The following is an 18,485-nucleotide window of genomic DNA, read 5'->3' on the forward strand; positions in this document are numbered from 1 at the left end:
ACACACGTAAGAGAAATTCCCTATCAGGAAACTAGGGGAAAACATATGTAAAAACATCAGAGATCACCCAGTTATGAAAACCTAATACTGAATGTTGATGTGCTCATAATAAACATTAAAGTATTCTTTGAGAAGTTATCTTTGTAAAACAAACAAAAAAAATCCTATGGTTCTATATTGACAAAAGTAAACACAAAAATATAAAAGCATTGGGGCTGGCCCCGTGGCTGAGTGGTTAAGTTCGCGTGCTCCGCTGCAGGCGGCCCAGTGTTTCGTTAGTTCGAATCCTGGGCGCGGACATGGCACTGCTCATCAGACCACGCTGAGGCAGCATCCCACATGCCACAACTAGAAGAACCCACAACGAAGAATACACAACTATGTACCGGGGGGCTTTGGGGAGAAAAAGGAAAAAATAAAATCTTTAAAAAAAAAAAAGAAATATAAAAGCATTGTTTCAGAAATAATGAAAAGTATGGCATCATAAAATTCGAAGAAGAGGGTGCCCAGTCCAACTCTCTAAGCTTAAAATAAAACCCTACAAACAGATGTTCAAATAAGAACATTAAAAATCATTAAAACAGTAAGGAAAAAACAAATTGAAAACCCGCCTTAACTGATTAGGTTGCCTATCCTGGTCTTCTCACCACATCTACCCTCTCCTGCTCCTGAACGATCACGGACAGCTCCTCAAAGGCAGGGTTAAGATTTCTTGTTCCTCAATGCCTGCTTTGTGACAGGAGCAGCACTGCTTCAGGATTCAAGGGAAAGAATGAAAGGACTCTAAGCTCTAAAGCAAGGCTGTGGGGAAAGCAAATGTACGCTATGCCTTTCTTCCTTCCCCGTGGATAATCGAAAGAGAACTGTAAACCTGCTTCCTTCCACCATGACAAGAGGTGACTGCTTTTACCCGTATGTACCAGAAATTTGGCTATTTACCTTCTTAATTTTTTGGAAAATGTCATGAATTGCCCTGGGTATTACTCCCAAATAATCTTTTGAACCCATCATGGTATATGTTTTTCCTGAAGCAGTCTGCCCATAGGCAAATACAGTACCTGGGGACACAAAAACACACACACACAAAGATTGAAAAAGCATCGAGAGTATGTAAAACTATCAATACTGTTGAACACACACCCAAGACTAAATAAAACGTTTCTGCAGTGGATACAAACCATTGTAGCCTTGTATGGCAGAATCTATGATTGGTACTGCGATTTCCTCATACACATTTTTAGTAGATTCATCACTGTCAAAGACACGATCTAAAAAAAAAACCACACAAGTTAAACTAAACAAATCAACTGTGTTTTCACTTTGAATTAGTAGCTGCCCAAAGAAATAAAATTGTCAGGATATGGTATGATAAAATATTTAACTCACAATATTTTCTTCAACTTATTGGTCCTCTGAAAATACACTTCTCTATAAAGTAAAATGTGCTGGTTCTCACACAAAAAAACACAAGTCAGCTATCTTATGTGCTTTCAAGAGGCAGTGAGGCATAGTGGCTGAACCTGGGGATCTGGAATCAGACTGCCTGCAAATCCTGGTTCTGTCACTTACAAGCTATGTGACCTCGGGCAACGTGGATGATGTCTCTGTGCCTCACTTCCCTAACCTGTAAAGTGAATATATATTATCTTCCTTAGAGAATTACTGTGAACATATGGTTAATACTTAGGAAATGCAAACTATTACTATTCTTTGAGAAATTTTAGTGTTTATAACATATCTAGCAAGAAGGCCTGGCTCAAACTAAACCAAGAAACACAGACAATTGGAAGAAAAGCACCGAGCCAAGCTGAAGTGTTACAGAGAACAGCTGGTTGGCTGGCTGCTGAGGGCTGGGGTTAGGTAGCACTTGCCATGATGAATCCACCAGTCCAGGATGTGGTCTCTCCTTTGTTGGTGCATCAAAAATGGACCACTCTCTCAGTGATGGGCTCACATTAGAAAGCCCCCAAGAAATGGATTTGTCAGTCAGGAGGGAAATGTATCAACTGTCTTGAGAAATTCAGTGCTCACACGGCTTGCACCATGACCAACATCTGCACTTGCAGGTAGAACCCTATGGAAAACCAAAGTGCCATCTGAATGCTGCCAGGGGTCAGGAGTTCAGGGCAAGGAGAGATGGCAGGATGATTCAAATCTTAATACCAGCTGCTTCAGACAGGTAGGTGAGTCCAAACCCCTTGTGAGCATACACAGCTACTGAGAACCTGCAGCACTTGAGTCAGAATGCCTGTGTATCCCTTGTTCTTGGTTTTATCATCTCTGGAACATACTGTTCTACCTTTTAAAAATTTATGTTGATACTATCAAATAGTCCTTTACCAGGAATCATTTTCTATTCTATACATCTTTACTCTAAAGGCTTAGATATTGGCTTTCTAGCATAACACTAAGTCAACAACCTAATCACTCTCACTCCTAAGGTTGTTGAGGGGACCTTACTGTGCTTTGTGGTGCCTACGTGGCAGCATGGCAGTGTGGCTGGAACACAGATCTGACTCCTCCATTTGCTGGCTGTGTGATTTGCGTTTCAGTTCCTCATTAAAATGGGAAGGTACCTATCACATGGGCTTGTTAGGAGGATTAAATGAGTTAATATATATGAGGTGCTTAGAACAGTGTCCGGCACATGGTCAGCACTATACAGAATGTGCTAAATCAATACACAAATCAGCCTGGCCAACCTTGAGGGCCTCCAAGTCCTTTTGCCCTAGCTAGCTCTCGCTCATCCTACAGGTGCCGGGTACCTAAGCTAGTTAGATCCCCTGCTAGAAACTCCCACAAAGCCATGTCATCATAAGTGTAATTAGTAGTCTAAAGTCTTTCTTCCCACCATATGACAAGCTCCACAAAAGGGGCAGTAGGTACCCGCTGTATTCTAGCCAAGAAGGAATATCTTCACTATTTATTCTTTAAAGAGTTTTCTTGAAAATAATTGTGGAAAGAATATACCTAACTGAAAGATCTTAAAGATGACTTGACATTAAGCAACATATTTTGGGCTTACGGAGTCTTAGGCCACAAATACACTAATGAATAAGAGGAAAAATGTTAGTTTCAGTCATAAGGCATTATGACTATAACTGTGTTTTAAACATCAATTCATTATCTTACTTATCATAAAGGATGGATGAGCAATTTTTCAAATCTTCCACTGAAGCAGTTTACAGACGGCTTAGTCTTATCTTTAATGTCAAATCCAGTATTCTGGATAAGCCTTTTGTACTCTTAAAAGGAAAAGGATAATATGTTTACTTTTGATGCTATTATAAGCTTACCAAAATTGAAGGATTTACTTCCATCAACTTGATAAATAGCATTATTGTCAGTTTTCCAGTAAACTTGCGTATCTTCTCCAAGAGCTTCTTCTCTAAAAGAATAAAAACAGTGCATTTTATAACTAGTTTTGAAGTCTGTTATATGAAAGATAATTTAAAAGATTTCGTCTTCTGAAGAATATTTTAAAGGATGGTAATGACCTATACTATAATTGGGAGAAATGTGGAAAGTCCACCTTTAAGGGGTCACCACTCTTCAATGGGGCTTCCCTGACCTCCTGCCCTCTCACCGGAGCGTCCCTGGGAAGGTCTTCACGCCCTTCCCCCACCCAGCACTGTATGCTGAAAAGATACATTCAAACGCAACTCCGATTATCCTTCTTGCTTAACATCTTTCAAAACCATCCGAAATCCTCAACACACGGCACGTGAGACTTCGATCATGTTTATTTCTCTCTTCAACCTTTGCTTCCTCTGACTTCCTATATACACCCTAACTCAAGACAAATCAACTATCTGAAGGTTCCCCCAAGAGAAGAGATTTAATCCCTCTGTGCCTGGAATACCCCGACTTCCGTTTCCATCAAGTAACGTAACTATTCTTTCTCCCTGAAAAGTGTCAGGACTTTCCTGACACCAGCCCTGCCCGTCTCCCACGCCGTCATCTCGCTGTGGGGCTAATGACCCCTCCGGCACACTCCCCACCTGCCCGTCACAGCACCTGTCACAGTGTCGTGATGGTTTTGTTCCGGAGCTGTCTTCTAACACATTAGATAATGAGCTCCTAGACAAGAGGGAAGTCCTCGTCTTGATATTCCCCTTTATTTAACACAGTAACATTTAACACATATTTCTCAAATGCAAAAATGTGTTAGTATTCTGAGGGAGGGGCAGAGACTAGAGAAGCAAACAGACATCATTTCTTGCCCTTCCTGCTCTCTCTATAGGGTTCATGACCTCTGTGTCTCCTCCTCTAGAATGTAAGATCCACGGGGCAACGACGGTAGTGTCTACACTGTACCAAAAGGAAAGAATTCCAAATGGGCGAATATCAGGCTCGCAGCGTCCTGAACGCTGAGCCAGCCGCCGCCGGAGCGAAGCCTGGGCGCAGCGAGCAGCCTGGGCCTCGCGCCCCGGGACACCGGGCGGCCGGGCCAGCGGCCAGCGCGCAGGGAGCCGGCTGCGCAGCGTCGAGAGAAGCCCCGGCCGGCCCGTCTCTCGCCCGGGCCGGGACCGCGCACCAAGGGCGAGCGGCCGAGCTGCCGACGGCCTACCTGCTGTTGAGCGGCCGCAGGCGCACGCACACGGCCACCGCCGCCTCCTCCGCCATCCCGCCGAGCGCCGGCCGGCTCGACGCCCGCGCAGCCTTAAAGGTCAAAATTTCCGCGACGCCGCGTCTGATTGGGCGGCGGCCCCGTGGCGTCACGCGTCGTCCCCTGCGTCCCCGGACGCTCGCCGCGGGGGAGGCGCGTTTCCAGCGTCTGGAGCAGAGGCGGCCACGGGGCGCGGAGGGCGGCTGTCCTGGCGGCAGCGGAGACGACGGCCGTCTGCTGGAAGCCTCTGGAGGGCGGGCAGCCGGTACGAACGCCGTCCGTCGCCCATCCTTGAAGACTTCGCAATCGGTGGGAAAACACGGCAGAGAAATTTTTTTCCACAATCAAAAGAGAATTACCACCTTTAAACAGTCATACTTTTTCCTGTTTTAATCTAAAAACCCTTAAAACGACAAGAGTTGAAAGTTACTACCCAGCCCAGAAACAAAAGAATCTTGTGCTCCTTAGAAACTGTGAGTTTTAGGTTTTTCCTCTTTCTTTTTGTTTGAACTCCTGTTCCCATTGGCTGTAAGTTCCTAAAAGGTTGACTTAGGAAAAGAATTATTGAAGAGTGGAAAAACTCACTTAGTAATGAGCTCAAACTTTTATTAGCGAAAGTGGAAAAGTGATTCTGAATTCTTTCCCAGAAATAGTGCTTGGTTTTCCTTTGTTTTAAATATGTATCCCAGTAAAGTATTAACATTTTCTTTAGGCAATTTCATTTCCTTTCAGTCCTTTTCTTAGTTGATTTAAGAAGCATCAAGAATTATCTCCTTTCTCTCACCAAAAACATGACCTGCAGTTGCTAATAATTGTTCGTTGTTTAGGAGTAGAAAACACTATTGATTTAATAAAACTATTTTGGAAGGTAATTCGGCAATATCAAAAATTGGAAGGCGCATGTACCCTTTATGCGAGCAATTCTGCTTTTAAGAATGTATACATATATTTGAATGACTGTGCAAGGACATGTATATCAGGCTATCAGTTGCGGCATTGTTGACAGTAGCAAATGACTGAAAACACATTAAATGCCAATAAATATGTTAAGTGGTTGACATTGTCAAGGAAAATAATCCATAATCAATCTATAAATGAAAATTTGGGTGAGTTTATTCTGAGCTTAAATCTGAGGATTATAACCCAGGGCCTTTCTTCCCAAAGGAAGAAAGGGCACCAAAGAAGTGGGGTGCACAGAGTGGTTATATACCCCCAGAGAGGATGTTTCACATAGGATTGAAATGTCCCTTTTACCGTAGTCGCGAGACTGCTCTGTCCGCACAGCGATTGATGGAAACAGCAGGTAGGTCTTCTGTCTCAGTGAACGCAGCAGGGCGGCAGTCTGTTGTCTCCAGCTGAGTGGTCACAGGTGAGCTGGGTGGTCAAAGGTGAGTGCAGCAATCAGTTCCTAGCCTAAGGAAAGATGCTTATCCCTAAGGAAATGCCAATGTGGGGGGAAGTTGCACCTTTATCTCGAGGGCCTTTGTTCTTGCCACAGGAAATGTCTAAGCAGATATGCAATGCGTGCTCAACAGCCACAGTCAGGCCCTTTTGGAAAAAACAAGGTCAGGCCGAATTAGGTTTATACCAAATGGCTTGCTCATATACTCCAATATATCCTATTGCTTGCCATTTTTATTTGTCAAACACAAGCTGGGAATGTAGTCTCGCTTTCTGGTTGGAAAGAGGAGAGTGGATTTTGGTGGACTGCCATCAGCCTCTGCAACACTCTGACTACCTTAGATTTTCTCTGTAACCTAGGTTGCTTTTCCCTTCCTCTCATACATCTGTATTCTATTTGACACTCATCCATACTCAATTTTAGCAAGTTTCTTTTTTTATGAAGATGTCATAGACTTATTGAAGCTGAAAGGAACCTTAGAAATATTCTCATACAATTTTCTCATTTTGTGGATGGGACAATGGTGAATTACAAGATAAATGATTTTCTAGTGTGGCATAGCTTATAAATGGTGGAGTTGGACTGACCCAAGCCAGTACAGTTTCCATCTGCCACTGAACTCCTGTGTAACCATGACTAAAAGGAAAGGGACACTATGTCTGTAATCATTGCAGATAATTGTTGCAAGATTAAAGACTTGTGCTTTTGAAATTAAACACTGTTTATCTATTAAACAAAAATTACTCCTGTTGAAGGGGATGGAATGATATAAATATACATTGCAATTAATTTTATATGAAATTCATAAAGTAAGTGAGCACAGGTAAGTATTTCAAATTCATGTATATTTGTAATACCAGGAGCTCTCTGACCCCTAAAATTTGCACCATAATCAAGAACTGCCAAACACTATGTGAGGCCATGCCTCCCTCTGGAAGGACCACGGTGCCCTCTGCAGCTTTAGCAGAAATGAATACAGTTTGGGGGAAAAAATAATGAGAACACCAACATGCAAGTATGTGCAATTAACATGCCTCAGAAATTCACTTTACCTTCTTGAATTGAATGAAGATATTTATGTAAAGATCATATTTTAAGCAAAGTATACTACAGCCTGTATAGCAGGTACCTATTTATATAAAAAGATATGCAATACAGAAAAAGATACATATAGGTCCATATCTACAGATTAATTTGAGGGTAACACTCTAGGAAATGGCACAGTTGCCTTTGGCGAGACAAACTGGCACTCAGGGATCAGATGTGGGAATATTTAGTTTTCACTGTGCTTCTTCTTGTACTACTTAAATTTTTTATCATATGCATGTATTAATCTTTCAGGCAAGAAAAAAGTTAATCAACAAAAATTTTAATTACCACTTAGAGCAATAGCTTGCATCCAAATTTCAAGCCTCCCTCTCCAGAAGTTCCATAACTGAAGTTCTTTAATCTGTTCAAAACAAGACAACAGGCCCAAAATGGAGTCACTTATACTAAGCCCCACGTCATCAAACCAAGACTTAACTTAATTACAGGTTCAGCTTTCCCAGAGAAGGAACTTTACACCAGTCAACCAGGAATCACCCCACCAGCACTAGTTAGGTAATCTGCCTGATAGGCCCCTTCCATCCTCTAAAGGAAAGTGACTTTTCAATAACTAATTTGCTTGCCTAGTATAACTTCCTTGTCCCCACTCCCTTCAGCCTATAAAGGTTTTTCATCTTGTACAGCCCCTCGGGGCTCCTTTCTATGTGCTACATTGGATGCTGCCCAATTCAAATTGATTTTTGCTCAAATAAACTCTTAAAATTTTTAAGTATCCCTAAGTTTGTCTTTTAACAGTTCTGTACCTGTTGACAGTCCTGGTGTTAAATGAGGGAACTGAGGGAGACCCTGAAGGTGCCTGCCCCCGAGAAATGAGCAACCAGGTGGGTGTGTGTGGAGCCCCTTGAGCTCACTGCTTTCTCGCTGCCTCTGGAGGTGGTTATTAAGTCCTTCTGGGATCCTAGCTCTGCAGCTCTTGCATTATGAGTTTTCAAACTTTATTTGAACATTTCTTTTTCCAGACTGGGTCTGGAAACTGACGGGAGTCAGATTGGGTCCGACTTACAAGCTGGGCGGTACAGGGGCGGGGGAGGGGGTGGCTGGCCCTGTTGTCCAGTGGTTGGGTTCACGCCTCCGCTTTGGCAGCCCAGGGTTTCTCGGTTCTGATCCTGGGCACGGCGGTGGCACTGCTGGTAGGGCCATGCTGAGGTGGCGTCCCACATGCCACAGCTGGAGGGACCTGCAGCTGAAGGTATACAAGTATGTACCGGGGGGCTTTGGGAAGAAAAAGGGAAAATAAAATCTAAAAAAAAAAAAAACCTGGGCTGGGTCTGGGTCTGGACTGGACGTGACTTAAGCTGGACTGGGTCCAGCGTGAGGCCTTGAGTGGATAAAATTTTCTTTCAAGGATGGGCAAGTAAGTTAACCTTGCCAAAGACAGTCTTGAATTATAGTGGCCATGGTGGAGAACTTTTAACCTAGCTAAGATTATCCATTTAGAAGATGCCCTGGTGAAAAAGGGGTCTCAGCCAAACACAAAACACGAAGAGGGAAAATTATTTTTCCTCCTCTACTGTGTCTGGTACCAGGATGAGGCCTGCTGGGACACCCCACTCGCTCCAGAGCCTGCAGACAGGATCCAGGAAAACTGGTAGAAGCTGCCAAAGGGTGAGAATTCTTACCAAAGTCACCCTCCAGATCTCTATCTGTGGTGCCTGGTTGAGAGAGGAAGGTAAAATTTCACATTATTCCTTCTATTCCAAACTCAGATTGGCAGGACAAAACATTTGTAAGAATTAGATCTTGACTGAAAGTATGAATCTGCTTTCAGGTACCCATTGGTTGTTGATCCTTTCCCTCCTAGGGATAACTATTGCCTTATTGTTTGTCTCCTTTAGTGGCCAGAGAAATTGGCCTGGCAATCATCGGGTTGTGGACCCCTACAATAAGGCAAGACAGAAATGTAGGTTGCACTCCATCTGCAGCTAGATATGGCTGGATAGAAATATGGGTTGCACCCCATCTGCAGCTAGATATGGCTGGACAGAAATGTGGGTTGCACCCCATCTGCAGCTGGACATGGCTGGACAGAAATGTGGGTTGCACTCCACTTGCAGCTGGGATTCTACCCACTGTTGCCAGCTCTCAGGGGAATTATTTCTTTCTTGCTTTGATTATCTTGGAGAGTGGCTCTGGATCCTGAGAAGGTAGTATCTTTTTTTCCTCTTTGAGGACACCTCTTGTGTCCATGGAGTTGTTCAGTACTGCCAGGAATATTTACTATTTGCCCTGGCTGAAATCTGACAAGATATTCAAAAGGATTTTTTTAAGTATCTCTATGGTCAAAAGTTGGCCCAATAAGAAGCTGATATTTAGAGCCTGATAGAAAACAATTTTTTTAGGCCTTCTCCCCTAAGCTAGAATGAAACTATATACCCAGAGGGAAAGAAGAACATTCTGAAATCTTTGTGGAAGAATTTACTAAAATATTCCAAAGACACACAGCTCTAACTCTAGAACATAGGGATCTTTTGTTTTCCATCTTAGTTGATGATCTTCTCCCTGATATAAAGAAGCAAACTGAGGATAATGTGTTTGGTAGATGGGGTCCCTCCTTGATATTAATCTGGTTGCAATCCCATTCTCTGAGAAATTAAAAACAACCATACTTGTCTTACAAATTGAGTCTTTACAAGAACAGAAATGTGGATCTAGAAACAATTCAAAGCCCATCTCTCTTTTTTACCAATCCAAAACCTCCGATATTCATCTCAGAAGGCTTGCAGATATTCTAAAGGATCTGGGCTTCAGAAACAAAAGTCCTTCTAAGTGGAACTTGTATTCTTTCTCTGTGCCTTTTGAAATGTAAATATTCTACCTGGTCTTCTCTAGGAACCAAGGTCATTCATATCAGAAGAAAGAAAAAGAAAAGGCAATTTTGAAAACTAGGCTTATTGAAAATCTCTTCCACAAATAATAGTAAAAAGCTTTAGCCATCTGAGCAGTTAATTTACTCCCTCTGCCAGAAACACAACTTGGATGAAACTGATTTTTTTATAAACTAGTGAGTCTTGCATTACCATACCTGTCTCTCAGCTAAAATTTTAAAATAAAAGCTAGGAGATCTTTGTTTGATCTGTTTGCGTGTTTATGTTTGTCTATGTATGTATGTTATAAATCTGTATTTTTTTCTACCTCCAGATGGTATTAATGAGGGTTTTAGGCTGGTTAATTTTAAAACTGAAGATGAGAAGCAGGCTCCGAGGAGCAGGAGAGGAGTTTGCTTGCCCTTTGTTGGGAAACATTTACATTTGTAAGGGAAACCTCCATCTGTAAAGATGCCTCCTCTCTGTGTCAGGAAGAAGGCAGGATGGCCTTATCTCTGGGAACTCTTAATGGGGAAGGCAAGGACTTAAGTTGGTTACTGTTTGGCAACCTCATGTAACTGATTTAGGGTGGTGGCTTCTGGCCTTTACTGAATCCGATTTGATTCTTATCTAAAAGTTGTGGGACCACCCAATGGCCAGACCCCACCTGCACTGATAACATTTTAACTTTTTTACATGTTCTTTCCTTTGTCTTGTAAAGAGATGGCTCACATACCTATGCCTTAAATTTAGCCTTACTCTCCACCCATGTTTGTAGCAGAAGTGGCAGCAGCAGCTCCTCTTGCCCATGGGTCCTGTCCCCACACAGCAGCTCTGACTGCCCATGGATCCTGTCCCCATGCTATTCCACACTATTCTCTAAATAAAAGAACACTACTGCCAGACCTTGAGAATCCAAGAAATCTTTCTTTCGACTCCTCGGCTCACCAACCCCGCATCGGTATTGCCAAAATTAATTTGTAAAGAGCTCTATTTAGTTGGCTTAAAGGCAAACAAGAGTTTATATAAATCAAGTGTACTCTCAAAAATATAGAAACTAACCCAAATGTTTTTCAATTTCATGTGATCTAGAATAATCTTCAGTAAATAAAAGCTAGTTTAAGTTTTTTGGTTTAATTAAAACAGGCATTTCTTGAGAGTTATCAGCATTAAATATAAAACTTTTATTCTACCTAGGTTTAGCAAAAGTCAAATAAGCTCATGTGCTCTCTGTTACAGAATTTGTCAGCAAGAAAGATAACTTAAGATGATGATTAGCTGTGTAAAATCTTGTGAAGTTTTAATGACTAATCTAAGCATAATTTTTAGGAAGCAAATGAATTAAATAAATGTAATAAGATAAAAGTTTATAAGTGAACTTTTCAACAATAATTATTCTTTATAGTATATCTATTTAAAAATAGTTTCCAAAATCTTTTTTGGTAACTTGAAACCTTAAAGTTATACTGAAATATGTTAAATAATGGGTATTAATTGAACGTCTAGATCATTTCCAAATGAAATAAAATACTGAAACATTAATTACTGAACATAGGTTTATCCACTTTTGGCTTCCTTTTACAAAGTAACTAAAGATATTGTGGTCTATTAGCAAGGAATGTGTCACAACGTTTTGTGCCACATTGAAAAATTCATTGTGAGGAAGATAAACTTCCAGAAATTATGAAATGTGTTTACAAATTTGCCGACTCACAGAATGCTTGTGTAATAGTCCACAATTGCTTACTTCTAAGTTATCACTAGGAATAAAGGATTCTAAGGGCCAAGAATTCTAATAAATACATTTAATTAAAACTATTTAGAAATAACAAGAGTGGAAGAAAACAATGCATATGAAAAGTAGGTAAGGAAAGCAAAATGACTGATTGTTCCAGAACGAGAAAGAGGAAACAGCATAGGATAAAATCTGAATGGATATCAAAAGCTATAGGTTTGTAGAAAAAGGAATCTTGGGAAAGAAATTTTATGTGTTCGGCATGGATTTATTTAAGTTTTTTAACAATGAATTTTAATATCAAAAGTGCACTGGTGCAAAACTAGAATTTGGTTTCACTCTGTTAAGAGAACAAAGTTTTCTTAGACTATGGTCTGCCCTTGATAAGAGGTTGTGAAAGTTTTTGTTTTTTGGGGTTTTTTTGTTTGTTTGTTTTATCTTTTGGTTAAATCTAACTGGAAAGCTTGAAAGCAAAGATTTTGTGTCTTACCAAAATGATTTACTGTGCTTCACATTGTCTTTATTAGGTTTTTGATTACTTAAGAAAACCCAATCTTCTCAATATTAAAAAAGCTAAGTTTTGTTTACAACTATGTAACCTTCTGTATTAGACTTTAAATTTTTCTATTGTCACTTTGGTGAAATGGATAATGAAGTGTTATTTCATAATGGTTTGTGATCCCAAGTCAATGGTTCAAACTTTTAGATGTTTTGACAACTTCCCCAAATCAGACTCTAAGTGGAATCTTTTTGAATGCAACATAACTTTGAAATTTCTCAGATGGCCCCTGGAAAAATCTCAAAAGATTTGTCTTTCACTTTGTAAAAGAGAGATATTAAACTAATAGGCTTATTTGGTATGTTAAATTACAGCAGAAGAGGGGCTGGCCCCATGGCCGAGTGGTTAAGTTCGCGCACTCTGCTGCAGGCAGCCCAGTGTTTCGTTGGTTTGAATCCTGGGCGCGGACATGGCACTGCTCATCAGACCACGCTGAGGCAGTGTCCCACATGCCACAACTAGAAGAACCCACAACGAAGAATATACAACTATGTACCGGGGGGCTTTGGGGAGAAAAAGGAAATAATAAAATCTTTAAAAAAAAAAAATTACAGCAGAAGCATTGTCAAATAACAGATGATAAACACTCTTAGATTATATTCGTATGACACATGTTATTAATATGTGTTCTAGAAGCCATATGAAGTTCCTAAAAATCTGATATGTCCTGGTATAATGTTATCAGTTGTAATTCCACTAATTGTCTTAAAATGTCATAGGTCACAGACATAACAAAATTTCCTTGTCAATTCCATTATAATGAACTCTGATCAGATCTTTAACCATGGGGATTTTTAAGTCTTTTGTCATTTCCAAACAGATATTATTTTACTCTAATGCTTTTGCAAAAGGAAGATTCATGGAAAGGACCCTACCAAGTACTCTTGGACCATGACTCTGCTGCCAAATTACAAAGTGTCAAAACTTGGGTGCACATTTCACAACCGAAGAAAGCTCCACCTGACATCTGGTCCTGTGCAAATGCTGGAGACATCGAAATCAAACTAAGTAGGAAGAGCAGTGGCCAACATCGAGGTAGATGCTTCCTCCCAAGATGTCAGATCGAGAACGTCTCTTTCCAGTCCTCCTCCCCTCTCTGACCTTCCTTTTCCTAATTTTTACACCATGAATGTCTTTATTTTTGTTGTTGCGGTTGTTCACATTTTGTCTTGCTCTGGCCTGGAAAAATAATATCATTGTTCACACATCTCAGGCCACTGCAGAGGAGGGTACTCCCACCTCAACATGGCTGTTGGATTTGCCACAGTGGTGTTGACCCTGCCCTCACAAACTTCTCCCTGATTTCCAATGCCTCCATTTCTCGGGACAATCTGACTCCTTTCTCTATCATGCCAGACTCTCCAAACCTGGGGGTCCATTTCCCCGCTTCTGGTTAACAGCTCCAAACCCAGGGGACCTTGCTTCTAGGCTCTGTACAAAGAAAGGGACACAAGATAAAGGCAACCAGAATAAAACCACCCATGCAGTCTACAGTCCCTTAAGTTTTACTCACCTCCATGGCTGTCAACTTTCCAGTCCTGAGCCACAGACAAAAATTGGAATTGCCAGGAGGCATCCATGATTTAAAAAGTTCACTTCCTTCAGCAGATCTCTACTCCCCTGGCTAGGAGTAAGTGCAAATGAGGCTATGTTCAGGAAGCTCTCCTTAACTCTTGAAGATATTGCAATCCAGTCTAAATTAGATGATGCTGGATTCAAATCAATTTTTGCACAAATAAACTAAAAAATGTTAATGTGCCTCAGTTTATCTTTTAACAAATATCTTTGCCTTCCCTGACCACTCAATTTAAATTAAAGTATAGCTTCCTGAACTCTGTATTATCTCATTAGATACAGCATAGTATCTTCGCAATTTAGCTATGAAAAATTTGTCTATATTAGCCCACAGCTGATTAACCAAAACAAAACAAACGACACAGAAACAAACTCTTAGAAGCAGACAACAGATTAGTGATTATCAGCGGGGAAGGATGTGGGGGCAAAATGGGCAAAGGGGGTCAATTATATGGTGATGAATGGAAACTACACTTTTGGTGGTGAGCACGCTGTAGTATATACAGATGTGAAATTATTATGTTGTACACCTGAAACCTATACAATGTTATAAACCAATGTTATCGCAATAAAAAAGAATAAAAGTGGTGAGAGTGGGCATCCTTGTCTTGTTCCTTTTCTTAAAAGGATATCTTTCAGTTTTCACCATTGGGTATGATGTTAGCTGTGGGTTTGTCATATATGGTCTTTATTATGTTGAGGTACTTCCTTCTGTACCCATTTTATTCAGAATTTTTTTTTATCATAAATGGATGCTGAATCTTGTCAAATGTTTTCTCTGCATCTGTTGAGATGATCAAGGACTTTTATCCCTTAATTTATTAATGTGGTCTTTCATGTTGATTGATCTGCAGATTTTGAACCATCCCTGCATTCCTGGAATAAATCCCACTTGATTGAGCTGTATGATCCTTTTAATGTATTGTTGTATTCAGTTTGCTAATATTTTGGTAAGAATTTTTGCATGTATGTTCATCAGAGATACTGGCCTGTAATATTCTTTTTTGGTGGTGTCCCTGTCTGGTTTTGGTTTCAGGGTAATGTTGGCCTTTAAAATGAGTTAGGAAGCATTCCCTCCTCCTCAATTTTTTGGAAGAGTTTGAGAAGGATAAGCATTAAATCTTCCATGAATGTTTGGTAGAATTTACCAGTGAAGCCATCTGGTCCTGGACTTTTATTTTTTGTGAAGTTTTTCATTACCGTTTCAGTTTCCTTACTGGTGTTCTGTTTATTCAGATTTTCTATTTTTTTCATAGTTCAGTCACAGAAGGTTGTATGGTCTAAGAATTTATCCATTTCTTCTAGATTTTCTAATTTGTTGGTGTATAGCCGTTTGTAGTAGTCTCTTATGATCACTTCTATTTCTGTGGTATCAGTTACGGCTTCTCTTATTTCTGTTTTTATGTATTTGAGTCTTCTTTTCTTCTTAGTGAGTCTAGCTAAAAGTTTGTCAGTTTAGTTTATATTTTCAGAGAACCAACTCTTAATTTCACTGATTTTTTTAGTCTCTATTTCGTTTATTTCCCCTGTGATTGTTATTATTTCCTTCCTTCTGCTGATTTTGGACTTGACTTGTTCTTCTTTTTCTACTTCCTTTAGGTGTAAGGTTAGACTGTTTATTTGAGATTTTTCTTGTTTCTTGAGGTAGGTCCCTTTTTGCTGTAACCTACCCTCTTAGTACTGCTTTTGCTGCATCCCATAAATTTGGTATGTCTTATTTTCATTTTCACTTGTCTCTCTGTATTTTTTTATTTCTCCTTTGATTTCATCATTGACCTAATAGTTGTTCAGTAGGATGTTTGGTCTCCACATTTTTGTGATTTTTTTCAGTTTTCTTCTTGTAGTTGATTTCTAGTTTCATACTGTTGTGGTCAGAAAAACTGTGGCTTGGTATTATTTCAATCTTTTAAAATTTATTGAGACTTGTTTTGTCTCCCAACATATGTTTTATCCTTGAGAATTTTCCATGTGCACTTGAGAAGGATGCATATTCTGTTCCTTTTGGATGCAATGTTCTGTATATATTTATTAAGTCTATCTGGTCCAATGTGTCATTTAAGGCCAATGTTTCCTTGTTGACTCGCTACCTGGATGACCTATCCATTGATGCTAGTGGGGTATTAAAGAACCCTACTATTATATTGCTTTCAATTTGTCCCTTTAGTTCTGTCAATAGTTGTTTTATATATTTTGGTGCTCTCCCATTGAGTGCATAAATATTAATTAACGTTATATCTTCTTGAAGGAGTCTCCTTTATCACTATGTAATGTCCATCTTTGTCTCTTGTTACCTTTTTTAGCTTCAAGTCTATTTTGTCTGAAATAAGTATGGCTACACCTGCTTTCTTTTGGTTGCAATTTGCTTGGAGTATCTTCTTCCATTCCTTCATTTTGAGTTTATGCTTGTCTTTAGAGCTGAGATGGGTCTCCTGGAGGCAGCATATTGTTGGGTCTTGTTTTTTAATCCATCTAGCCACTCTTTGCCTTTTGATTGTGAATTCAATCTATTTACATTTAGGGTGATTATTGTTATATGAGGACTTACTACTGCTATTTTATCTTTTGTGTTCTGGTTGTTCTATATTTCCATTGTTTCTTTTCCCTTATGTTTCTGCTTGCCATTTTAGTTTGGTGGTTTTTTTGTGATGTGTTTCTCAGTTTCTCCTTTTGTTTGTATTTGTGTTTCTGCTCTAGATTTTTGTTTTGTGGTTACCATGAGGTTGTATACAATGTCTCAGAGATAAAATAGTCTTTTATCTGTTGATAACATCATATCTTGATTTGCCTATACAGGTTTTCCTCCTCCCCTTTTATGTTTTTGTTGTCTCAAATTATCTCTTTTTATGTTGTGAGTTCATTACCATATTGAAGTAGCTTTAGTTATTTTTAATGGTTTTTTCTCCTTTAACTTTTATGCTACAATTAAGTGTTTAACACCCTATTCTGTAATAGCTTTGAAATTACCTAGTTCTCTCTATTTATCACCTTACTCAAAGTTTTACCTTTGCCTTTTCATTTCTGGTAGTAAAGCTCCTTTCAACAGTTCTTGTAAGGCAGGTCTAGTGGTGGTGAACTCTTTCAGCTTTCATTTGTCTGGGAAAGTCTTTATTTCTTCTTTATACCTGAAGGATAATTTTTCTGGATAGAGTATTCTTAGCTGACAGTTTTTATCTTTCAATATTTTGAATATATTGTTCCACTCTTTCTTGGCCTGTAGAGTTTCTGCTGAGAAATCTGATAGCCTAATGGGGGTTCCTCTGTAGGTTACTGTCTTTTCCTTGGCTGTCTTTAAAATTCTTTCTTTGTCCCTGTCTTTTGATAGTTTTAATATAACATGTCTTGGAGACAGTCCTTTTGTGTTGAGATATTTAAGTGTTCTATTAGCTTCACATACTTATATATCCAGTTCTTTCCCTAGGTTTGGGAAGTTCTCAGCTATTACTTCTTTTTTTTTTTCAAAGGTTTTACTTTTTTTCCTTTTTCTCTCCAAAGCCACGTGGTACATAGTTGTGTATTTCTAGTTGTAGGTCCTTCCAGCTGTGGCATGTGGGATGTCGCCCCAGCGTGGCCCAATGTGTGGCACAATGTCCGTGCCCAGGATCCGAACCAGCAAAACCCCAGGTTGCTGAAGCAGAGTGCGTGAACACAACCACTCAGCCATGGGGCTGGCCCTTCAGCTATTATTTCTTTAAGTAGGCTTTCTGCTCCCTTCTCCCTCTCTTCTCCTTCTGGGATACCCCTTATCCTTATGTTGCTTTTTCTAATAGAGTTGGATATTTCTCATAGAATTTCTTCACTTTTAAAAAATCTTAGTTCTCTCTCCTCTTCTACCTGCATCATTTCTAAGTTCTATTTTCAACGTCTCTAATTTTCCCTTCCACATGGTCTGCTCTATTTCCAGTGTTGTCTACTGTCTTTTTCATCTCATTTTTTGAGTTCTTCCACTCCAGAATTTCTGCTTGGTTCTTTTTTAGAATTTCAATCTCTTTGATGAAGTACTCCTTCTGTTTATTAATTTTATTTCTGAGTTCATTGAACTGTCTTTCTGAGTTTTCTTCTAGTTCACTGAGTTTCTTTATGACAGCTATTCAGAATTCTCTGTTGGTTAAATTACAATCTTCCATAACTTCAAGTTTGCTTTCTGGAGAATTGTCATTTTCTTTTTGTAATAACATGTCACCATAATTTTTCATGGTGCTTGAGGAGTTTTTCCTCTGCTGGTGCATTTGTAATAGTGAGTATCTTGCTTATTCAGGTAATGCTTTGTTCACTTTGATTGTGAGCTGCTTCTGGTTGTATTTGAGAACCGGTACTTTCACCCTCCACTGCCTCTGTTAGCAGTGTCCTTGGTGCCCTTGTTGTGCTGCTTGTGCCTCCGATGTTGCTGGTGGCTTGCTGCTGCTGGTGTCTTAGCAGTAGCAGGCATCACCACCAAGGTCCAGGCTGGCGTGTCCCTCTGCTGCTTCCAGTGTTACCTGGTTTGTGGGTTCTCCCCTGCAATGGGGGCAGGGAGAGAATGAGGCAGGAGCTGGGGACATGGGCACTTCTGCCACATCTGAAGTTGTTGGGTCCAGAGGTGCTACTGCCACAGGTGAGGGGCCAGGGTTCAGGCACTGCTCTAGCTGGAGGGGACTGGAGTCACAGGCTCCACTGCCATTTCTACCTGGCTCTTTGCAGATTCATGTGCCACTGTG

General features: G+C 40.1%; 1 long non-coding RNA gene across 3 annotated transcripts; it reads left to right on the forward strand.

The window, feature by feature from the left end:
- The first annotated feature begins 4,753 nt into the window (after positions 1–4,753).
- LOC123284051 (uncharacterized) lies at positions 4,754–14,192 on the forward strand. Of its 3 annotated transcripts, none has more exons than XR_006524901.2 (4): positions 4,754–5,082; positions 7,854–7,939; positions 8,645–8,787; positions 13,037–14,192. It is a non-coding gene; the product is annotated as an uncharacterized lncRNA (long non-coding RNA). The 3 variants fall into 3 exon arrangements; XR_011502076.1 differs by having other exon boundaries at positions 4,754–4,918; XR_006524903.2 differs by lacking the exon at positions 13,037–14,192 and adding an exon at positions 12,531–12,617.
- Positions 14,193–18,485: the final 4,293 nt, after the last annotated feature.

Source organism: Equus asinus, chromosome 3 (assembly GCF_041296235.1).
Source record: "Equus asinus isolate D_3611 breed Donkey chromosome 3, EquAss-T2T_v2, whole genome shotgun sequence".
In the NCBI taxonomy this organism is placed as follows: Eukaryota; Metazoa; Chordata; class Mammalia; order Perissodactyla; family Equidae; genus Equus; species Equus asinus.